This window comes from Dendrobium catenatum, unplaced genomic scaffold, assembly GCF_001605985.2.
Source record: "Dendrobium catenatum unplaced genomic scaffold, ASM160598v2 original_scaffold_254917, whole genome shotgun sequence".
NCBI lineage: Eukaryota > Viridiplantae > Streptophyta > Magnoliopsida > Asparagales > Orchidaceae > Dendrobium > Dendrobium catenatum.
In genome coordinates, this window is record NW_021573316.1 from 20,308 (window position 1) to 30,815 (window position 10,508).

Here is a 10,508-nt window from a genome sequence, read left to right on the forward strand (position 1 = left end):
TTCGTTTTACTTGTGCTTTATTCCGCTTTTGATGCGCTTCACTTAAAATTTCTCGGACACATGTACATTCCACAAGGCAAATTTTTAGTGAATATCCGGACCTAAATAGGTCAGTGATCGGACCTAATAATTTGCCTATTTGTATAGCTACTCATTTCTAAATTAATAATTTGAATTTTAGTTATTTTTAATTCTAAAAAAAAAATAAATGATATCATTTTAAGAAATTGTCCTAGATATTATTATTATTATTATTATTATTATTATTATATTAAAGAAGTGGTCCTAATTGAATTATAATTAGCTTAAAAAAAAATCAACCATCACATCACGGCAACCGATGGTGAGAACCCAACGAATATATTTGTAATTTGGTCACCCGTAAAATTGACTTACAAATCTCTCCATTGCCGCGGAGTTTAATAATACAGCCACCGGTAATTAGACGGCAAGAAAATTAGAAAAGTCATGATTAAGTGCTTGAGATCTGATACGAATATAATTTTTTTTATTACATGATGAAGGTATAAAATAAATGATTTAAATATTTAAAAAATAATATTATAATCAATTCAAGTGACGTTCTTCTCTGGCTCACTTTGAAAAGTTTTTTGTTGAATTTTGGGGGCGGGGCGCACTTTGAAAAGTCACCCACTTTGTTTTTCAAGAAATTTCTTACATAAAATCAACACCTAGCCACCAGCTCCTAATCTGCTTCCCTCAAACATCCGCCACTAAACAGAACAACCCAGCCCCCGGCCATGGCGTATACCAACCCATCTTCCCACCTCCTCGTCGTCTCAAGCCCCGGCGTCGGCCATGTCACTCCTCTCGCCGGGTTAACCAAGCTACTAGTTCTCCGCCACCAATTTACCGCGACCTTCGTCACTTTCTCCGACGTCCCCTGTTCTCTCCCTTCCTCAATCTCCACCATCCAGCTCCCTTCCCCTCCCCTCAAAGACCTCCATTCTGACACCCACATTCTGACCCGCATATGCCTCACCATAGCCCACTCTGTCTCTCCCCTCCGTCAAATTCTCATCTCTCTCCAGCGAACCACCCGCATCGCCGCCGTTATCTTCGACCCTTTTGGAAGCGACTTCCTTTCCATGGTGAAAGAGCTCGGCATCCCAGCTTATCTTTTTATAACCTCAAACTATTTCTTCCTTTCTTTCATGCTCCATCTCCCTACTCTCGAAGATACCACCGTCGGCGAGTTTCGAGACCTGCCGGAGCTACTATTGCTGCCTGGTTGTGTTCCATTAAAAGGCGAGGATTTTCTGGAGCCTGTACAGAAAAGGGAAAGCGAGGTCTGTCCTTGGGTTGTTCACCTAGCAAGGCACTATGATCTTTTCGATGGAATTCTAGTGAACAGCTTCGAAGCCTTGGAAGCCGGCGCCACCAAATTTTTTAAAAAGGTAAAATTGCCTTCTTTTTAATATCTAAGTAATTATTAAAAAATTGTTTTTTTTTTCTGGACTCATACTTTTTGCAACAGAGGGGCGGTGGGAATCCTCCGGTGTGGCCCATCGGACCGCTTATAATGCCCGGTTCAGATGTCGATTCTGAAGAGCAGTCCCATAAATGTATAGAATGGTTGAATCAGCAGTCGAGCGGGTCAGTGGTCTTCATCTGTTTTGGCAGCGGCGGTACTTTGACATGGGAGCAGACTCGAGAGCTTGCCCTCGGATTGGAGATGAGCGGGCAGAGCTTTCTATGGGTAGTGCGGGCGCCAAATGAAACAGAAATAAGTGGCAGTTTTTTTAATCCGAATAAGACCGGTGATGATCCTCTGGGGTTTCTTCCAGAAGGATTTTAGGAGAGGACGAAGGAGAGGGGGATGATCGTATTGTCGTGGGCACCGCAGCGAGAGGTGTTGGGCCATTGTGCGACGGGTGGGTTCGTGTCGCACTGTGGGTGGAACTCCACGCTAGAGAGCTTTGTGAACGGTGTGCCGATGGTCGCGTGGCCGCTTTATTCGGAGCAGAGGATGAATGCAGTTTTGCTTGTGGAAGGGGCAAAGGTGGCGCTGAGGGCGAACGTGGGGGACGATGGGGTGGTGAGGAGGGAGGAGGTGGCCAAGGTGGTGAAGAATTTGATGGAAGGTGAGGAAGGGAAGGAGGTGCGACAGAGAATGCAGGAGCTGAAAAAGGAGGCGGTGAGGGCTATGGAGAAAGAGGGGTCTTCTTACCAGGCTATGGAGGAAGTGGTTAGCATTTTGAAGGATACGACTGTTGCATGATGACTGATTTGTTTTTATTGCTACTATAATTCTTAATTATTATCCAATAATTAATCTTAAATTTTTGTTGCAATAATTTCTTTTTTTATAGTTTGTAAAAGCTTGAGATAATCAATAAAATAATAGTATAAAAATTGTATGGGATTAAGATCATGGGAGCACTTAAGTATTGACAAAAGGGAAAATTGATAAATAAACATACATTTGAATTTGATATAAATGACAATTGGAAACCTCTATATGTCAATTGTAGCATAAGTTTTTTTTTTTTTAATATTCTTTGTCAATGAATGTTGAAATCTAAATATATATGTATATATATTTTTAGATTTGAAGTGAGCTAAATGGTGCTCTCTTGATTGCATTCATATATTTATAGATTTTATTTGAACTTTTCTTCACCATAGAGGAGGGAATGTGTTAGCTTTCATTATTAACTAAAACGAGTAGGTACTCATTGTTGCTAATTGGAGCATTCATCACTAGAGGATTTAGGATAGTAACTATTTTGCTTATTTATCTCCTTAGCTATTCAGAGTCTTCCTCACTCTATACCAAATTGAAATATCTCTATACCTAATTGAAATATCTCTATACCTAATTGAAATATGATGTTTACCTGAAAGTGAGTTGAATTATTTGGACAAATAGAGCAGAAAGATATTGATGATTCTAAAATTGTCTCAGTAATACTAAATCATTTTTTATAAGTATTTTCATCAAGTTGTTGTTGTGGCTAAGTCATTTGGTTTACTCTTGAGTGGGGCAAATTATGATTTATTTTGTCGATTTGGTCCAAAGTGCTCATTTATATAACTAAAGCTTGCTTGAATGATTCGAGTTGACCTTAGCATTGTGAGTTTTGTTGCTTTTTAACCACACGAAATGCTGCGAATTATGATGTTTATATGTACATCAATAGAGATGGGGTATGGTGTGCAACGAGAACTCTAAAAGTATTTGCTTAAAATCCTATAAATTAAAACTATTATAATAAGCTGGGAAAAGTAAATAAATATGTAATCAAATAATGAAGTGAATTGCATAAGCATATAATTGTATAAGTGTTAGTAGTCAAGTATAGGATTTAATAAGTTAATATATATTTCAGTATAAGATCAATATAAATGATGCCAGACTCAATAGTATTGACCAACAATAGTATCACACTAGTCGCATTTAATTAAATCAATTTATAAGTGTAACCATACAACTATGAAATTATGTTGAGTATATGAATAAATCAAATTAGTTGCTAAAGAACTATTTCAATAATGATGTAAATTAACTTCACCACAAAAGCTTATGAAATATAATTTCATTAAAGACTAAAGGCATAAGTAAATTTATATACAAAAATAAAGATGTGGTCATTTAAAGAGCCTACCATAAAAATAAGAGCAAATAAACCAGTAGAAATAAGAACATAAATTCGTCATGGGTAGATGAATATTAACATATGAATCACTAAATAATCATTTAAGCAAACAAATTATTAAATAACTATGCTAGAATTAAAACTAAGTTATGAAACAAAGTGGATAAGAATATTTTTATATAATTTCACACTCAATTGTCATACATCCATACCTAATCTCCTCTTGCATTAGTATTCCACTAATCATTTACAATTGTTAGTAAAACTCCTACACTTTAAATGTCAACGAAGAGAATTTCATTATAAGTACACTTTTATTAATGGGTGATCACTACGTTCCTAAATATTTATCCATCACAAGATAAGAAATCCAAACTTTTAATATAAGAGAATTACCAAGTAAAAAATTTTCCAATACTTTGATGGAGACTTAAGGCTATTGTTGACTTATTTTTGTATGAGGTCACTAGGACCTACCTGAATTTTCTTTTGGTGACCTAATGATTGACAGTTGTCCACTTATCACTCGTATAGATCACAATCAAATCCCAATCCAACTTTTAATTAAATTGCCATCCAACTTCCAATCAACCTTCAATCAATTTTCAATTAAATTTTGATCGTACTCCAATCCAGTCCGCAACTTATACTTTAATAGAATCTTCAATCACACTTTAACCCAATCTTAATTCAAACTTCAAATATCCAGTTTCAATCAATCGACAATCAAACTTCAATCAAATTCAATTGATCATCATAAAGTCATTTTGAATCAATTCTAGTGAATTTTAACTTTGACGGCTTCGATCAATCTAATTTTATATGTCTCGACTCGACTCAAGTGGAAATTAACCTTTATTTTAACTTTAATCAACTCAATTTAATTCCTTTTAAGCCAAATTAACTTTGATGAATATAAATTTGCTATACTAATTTAAATTGAAATGTAATATAATTAATTTGTCTTTTGTAATTATGCTCTTATTCTACAATTTAGCTCTATAAATTCTCTAAATTTTAGCTATTTATGTCTACAATTGTCACTCTCTCATTCCACGATTCCCATTCCTCCCTCACGCCTCTAAGCTCTCATTCCGCTTCCTCCTCTTCTCCCACCGTCCAAGCAAGAGGAAGAAGAAGGTTTGTTCAAGGGTCCGACTACCTTCTCCCATTCAGCAAATGAAGAAACGTGAGGGTGAGCTGGTTGGGATCTTCCAAAAAAAAAAAAAAGTATAAAAAGGGTGAGACTCCTTTGCGATTTCTCTTCTCTGCCCGGGCAAAGCAAAGGAGGGAATACGAGCAGGTTCTTAAAGTTATGAATGCTACATGCTGTTAAGGGAATTTTTATTGCCTCGGGTTACCTGACGTAGAGATACATCAGGTAGCCTATAATATATCTCCACGTGCTCTTACTCTTTACCGCGCGGCACGACGACCCAACCCGGAACGAATATTGCTCAGTATTGAACATATATAGCCAAAGAACACGGTATTGCTCGGTATTGAGCTCGGTATTGCTCGGTATTGAACTCGGTATTGCTCGGTATTTCTCGGTATTGCTCGGTAGTGAGCTCGGTATTAAACTCGGTATTGCTCGGTATTGCTCGGTATTGAGCTCGGTATTGAGCTCGGTATTGCTTGGTATTTAACTCGGTATTGCTCGGTATTGCTCGGTATTGAACTCGGTATTGCTCGGTGTTGAGCCCGATATTGATCTCGGTATTGCTCGGTATTGAACTCAGTATTGCTCGGTATTGCTCGATATTGAGCTCGATATTGCTCGGTATTGCTCGTTTTTGCTCGGTATTGCTCGGTATTGGTCTTCACATAATAGTATTTCTCATTTTTGTCGAGTAAAATTGACCAATACCTAGAATTACCGAGCTACACAAACTCCCGGGTCCATTTCGGGTTGGGTCGTCGGGCCGCGCGGTAAAGAGTAAGAGCACGTTATAGGCTACCTGATGTATCTCTACGTCAGGTAACCTAAGGCAATAAAAATTCCTGTTAAGGACATAAGTGTTGGAAATTAAACTTAATTTGGCCCGTTATTATTTGGGCTTTTGATTGAAGCTCATAATCTAGAGAAATCTATTTTAAGAAGTCTCTAGAAAATGTGCTATGTAATAATTATTAGAATACTCTAGAGATCTATTATAGAGTAATTGTTAGAATAGTCTAGAATAGGCATTTAGGTCATTTATGAGTAAAGATTAATGCATTTATGAGTGAAGATATGAGAATACTCTAGAGAGTGATTTGTTATTATTAGATTGAAATGTGTTGGCATAATCTTAACGGTGTACTACTAGTATAAATAGTGGTTGTGTCTTTGAATTGTAACAAGCCAAAATTTGAGAAATAAAATTTCTAGTTTCTTTCTTTTGTTCTCTTTAGCCTTCTCTTATTCCAAAAGCTCTTTTTTCATTCCAACAAAGTGGTATCAGAGCTAAGTTCCTTTCTAGAGATGGCGAATGGAGGTATGACTTCCTTCCAAGTTCCATTGCTCAAGACGACAGATTATGATAATTGGAGTATAAAGATGAAGGCACTTCTTGTAGCGCATGACGTTTGGGAGATTGTAGAGAAAGGCTATGATGAGCCAAGCGACGAGTCCATTTTATCCTTAACACAGAAGGATAATTTAAGAGATTCAAGATAGAGAGACAAAAAGGCTCTCTTCCTCATCTATCAATCATTAGATGATGATGATTTTGAGAAAATCTCAAGTACTGCATCAGCCAAACAAGCGTCGGAGAAGCTCCAAGTATCATACAAGGGAGAAGAGAAGGTTAAAAAGTACGTCTTCAAACGTTAAGAAGACAATTTGACGCCTTGCAAATGAAAGAAGGCGAGATGGTCTCCGATTATTTTTCAAGAGTTCTTTCCATTTCTAATCAACTAAAAAGAAATGATGAGAAGTTAGAAGATGTGACTATCATTGAGAAGATTCTTCGATCGTTAGAATCAATATTTGATAGTATCACAACTATCATCGAGGACATAAAAGATCTACACGAGATGACAATAGAGAAACTCTTGGGTTCATTGCAAGCATACGAAGAAAGAAAGAAGATGAATGAAGGGATTACCGAGCAACTTCTCAAGCTAGATGTCAAATCTGTCAAGAAAGATGAAAGCTTCAGCAATAATAAAAAATATCGTGGAAGAGGTTGTGGACAAGGACGAGGTCGTGCAAATGAACAAGAAAGAGATTTCAACAATAATAATCAAGAAAGAGATTCAACAAGAGGGCGTGGAAGAGGATGCTCAAGCGCAAGGTACGAGAAATCTCAAGTTAAGTGCTACAATTGTAATAAATTTAGGCATTTTACTAAAGAATTTATAGCGCCCAAAAGTAAAGTGAATGAAAAAGTCAACTATGTAGAAGAAGAAAGAAAAGAAGACAACACATTATTGCTAGCCTACAAAAATAATGAAATATGTGAAGATGGAATGTGGTACCTAGACATTGGAGAAAGTAATCACATGTGCAGAAAAAGAAGCATGTTCATGGAGCTTGATGAAACGGTGGGCGGCAATGTATCTTTCAGAGATGATTCAAAAATAGAAGTAAAAGGCAAAGGTAACATCCTTATTCGCTTGAAGAACGGGAATCATCAATTTATTTCTAATTTCTATTTTGTACCAAATATGAGGAGTAATATTTTAAGCTTGGGACAACTTTTGGAGAAAGGATATGATATTCATTTAAAAAATAATTATCTTCTCTTAAAAGATAATATTGGTACTTTAATTGTGAAAGTGCCAATGTCAAGAAATAGAATGTTCTTGCTAAACATTCAAAATGATGTTGCCAAGTGCCTCAAAACTTGTTATAAAGATATCTCTTGGCTATGGCATCTCCGATTTGGTCATCTCAACTTTGGCGGGCTGGAGCTGCTTTCAAAGAAAGAGATGGTGCGAGGACTCCCTTGCATCAAACATCCTGATCAAATGTGTGAAGCATGTCTACTTGGGAAACATTTTAGAAAAAGTTTTCTAATAGAATCAAGTTTGAGAGCTCAAAAGCCATTTGAGATCATACATACAGATGTCTGTGGACCAATAAAGCCATGCTCACTCGGTAAGAGCAACTACTTTCTTCTCTTCATTGATGATTTCTCACGAAAAACATGGATGCACTTTTTGAAGTAAAAATCAGAGGTGTTCGGCATATTCAAGAAATTCAAGACAGCCGTTGAGAAAAAAGTAGACTCAAGATCAAGGCTATGCGATCAGATCGAGGAGGAGAATTCACTTCAAAATAATTCCAAGAATTCTGTGATGCCAATGGGATATGATGATCTCTAACTGTTCAGGGTCCCCTCAACAAAATGGAGTAGCAGAAAGGAAGAACAGAACCATCCTTGACATGATGAGAAGTATGCTCAAAAGGAAGAAGCTGCCGAAGGAATTTCGGGCATAAGTTGTCTACTGTGTAGTTTATTTGACCAACCGTTCACCAACAAGAAGTGTGTGGGGGTATGACTCCACAAGAAGCATGAAGTGGAAGAAAAGCCTGACATCTCCCACTTAAAGGTTTTTGGAAGCATAGCTCATGTGCACGTACCCGACATGAAAAGAAGTAAGTTAGATGATAAAAGTGAGAAGTTCATTTTCATCGGCTACGACAACAACTCGAAAGGATATAAGCTATATAATCCAAATATTGGAAAGACAATTATCAGCCGAGATGTTATATTCGATGAAGAAGGAGAATGGGACTAGGGATCATATGAGAAAGATTACAAATATGAAGATGAAGATACGGAGCAACAAAGAATGGAGCAAGCAAGAGAGGAGCCTACTACTCTACCAGCAACACCAACTACAGATAATCAAGAAAGCTCGAGTGAAAGAATACCACGGTTCAGAAGCTTAAGAGATATATATGAGGTAATAGAGAATCATGAAAGTTTTACACTCTTTTGCCTCTTTGAAGAATGTGAGCCCATAAATTTTCAAGAAGACATACAAAATAAGGAGTGGAAGGATGCTATGGATGAAGAAATTAAAGCAATCGAGAAGAACGACACATGGAGCTGACTTCACTTCCTCACGGACACAAAGCAATTGGCGTGAAATGGGTGTATAAAGCAAAGAAGAATGTTAAAGGAGAAATTGAAAGATACATGGCAATACTAGTGGCAAAAGGATATAGTCAAAGAGCCGACATCGACTATGATGAGGTATTTGCTCCTATTGCTCTCTTAGAAATAATTAGACTAATCATCTCCTTGAAAGCTCAAAATAAATGGAAGATACAACAAATGGATGTAAAATCAGCCTTCTTGAATGGAGTTCTTGAAGAAGAAATATATATTCAACAACCTCCAGGATACGAAGTCAAAGGGCAAGCAAACAAGGTTTTGAAGCTAAAGAAGGCACTCTATGAGTTGAAACAAGCACCAAGAGCATGGAATAGTCGGATAGATAATTACCTGCAAGATAAAGGTTTATAAAATGCCCTTATGAACATGCTCTTTACATCAAGAATAAGAATAAAGATATTTTAATTGTTTGCTTGTATGTTGATGATTTGATCTCACCGAAAACAATCAAATGATGTTTGAAGAATTCAAACAAGAAATGATCACTAAAGAATTCGAGATGACTGATATAAGGCTCCTGGCCTATTGTTTGGGCATTGAAGTCTATCAAATGGAAGATGGAATATTTATCTCACAAGAAAGCTATGCAAAGGAGATGCTAAAGAAATTTAAGATGGATAATTGCAAACCTATAAATACTCCTATTGAATGTAGAGTTAAGCTGTCAAAGCATGATGAAGGAGAAAGAGTTGATCCTACATTTTTCAAGAGCCTTGTTGGGAGCCTACGCTACTTAACATGCACAAGGCCTGATATTCTCTATGTTGTCGGACTTCTCAGTCATTATATGGAGACTCCAACCACAAGCCACTTAAGGACTGCTAAAAGAATCCTGCGCTATATCAAAGGTACAATTCATTTTGGCTTACTATATTCCTCATCTAATGATTTTAGACTTGTAGGATATAGCGACAGTGATTGGGCTAGTGATATGAATGATAGAAAGAGCACCACTGGTTACGTGTTCTTTATGGGAGATATAGCTTTCACATGGATATCAAAGAAACAACCAATTGTCAGTATGTCTACTTGTGAAACAGAGTATATAGTGGCAACATCTTGTGTTTGTCATGCAATTTGGCTTTGAAATTTGTTAAAAGAATTAAGCTTACCTCAAGAAGAAGCAACGAAGATTCATGTTGATAATAAGTCCGCAATAGCATTAGCCAAAAATCCAATTTTTCATGATAGAAGCAAGCACATTGATACACGCTATCACTATATCAGATAATGCATTACAAGGAAGGAAGTGCAAGCGGAATATGTGAAGTCACAAGACCAGATTGCTGACATCTTCACCAAGCCACTCAAGTATGAAGACTACATCAAGATGAGAAATTTTCTTGGAGTCACAAAATTAAGTTTAAGGGGGGATGTTGGAAATTAAACTTAATATGGCCCGTTATTATTTGGGCTTTTGATTGAAGCCCATAATCTAGAGAAATATATTTTAAGAAGTCTCTAGAAAATCTGCTATGTAATAATTGTTAGAATACTCTAGAGATCTATTATAGAGTAATTGTTAGAATAGTCCAGATTATGCATTTAATGTCATTTATGAGTAAAGATTAATGCATTTTATGAGTGAAGATATGAGAATACTCTAGAGAGTGATTTGTTACCATTAGATTGAAATGTGTTGGCATAATCTTAATGGTGTACTACTAGTATAAATAGTGGTTGTGTCTTTAAGTTGTAACAAGACAAAATTTGAGAAATAAAATTTCTAGTTTCTTTCTTTTGTTCTCTTTAGCCTTCTCTTGTTTCCAAAGCC

At 36.5% G+C, this 10,508-nt stretch overlaps 1 pseudogene; it reads left to right on the forward strand.

Annotated features, from left to right (window-relative positions):
• The first annotated feature begins 620 nt into the window (after positions 1–620).
• LOC110103507 lies at positions 621–2,318 on the forward strand (annotated as a pseudogene).
• The last annotated feature ends 8,190 nt before the right edge of the window (positions 2,319–10,508 follow it).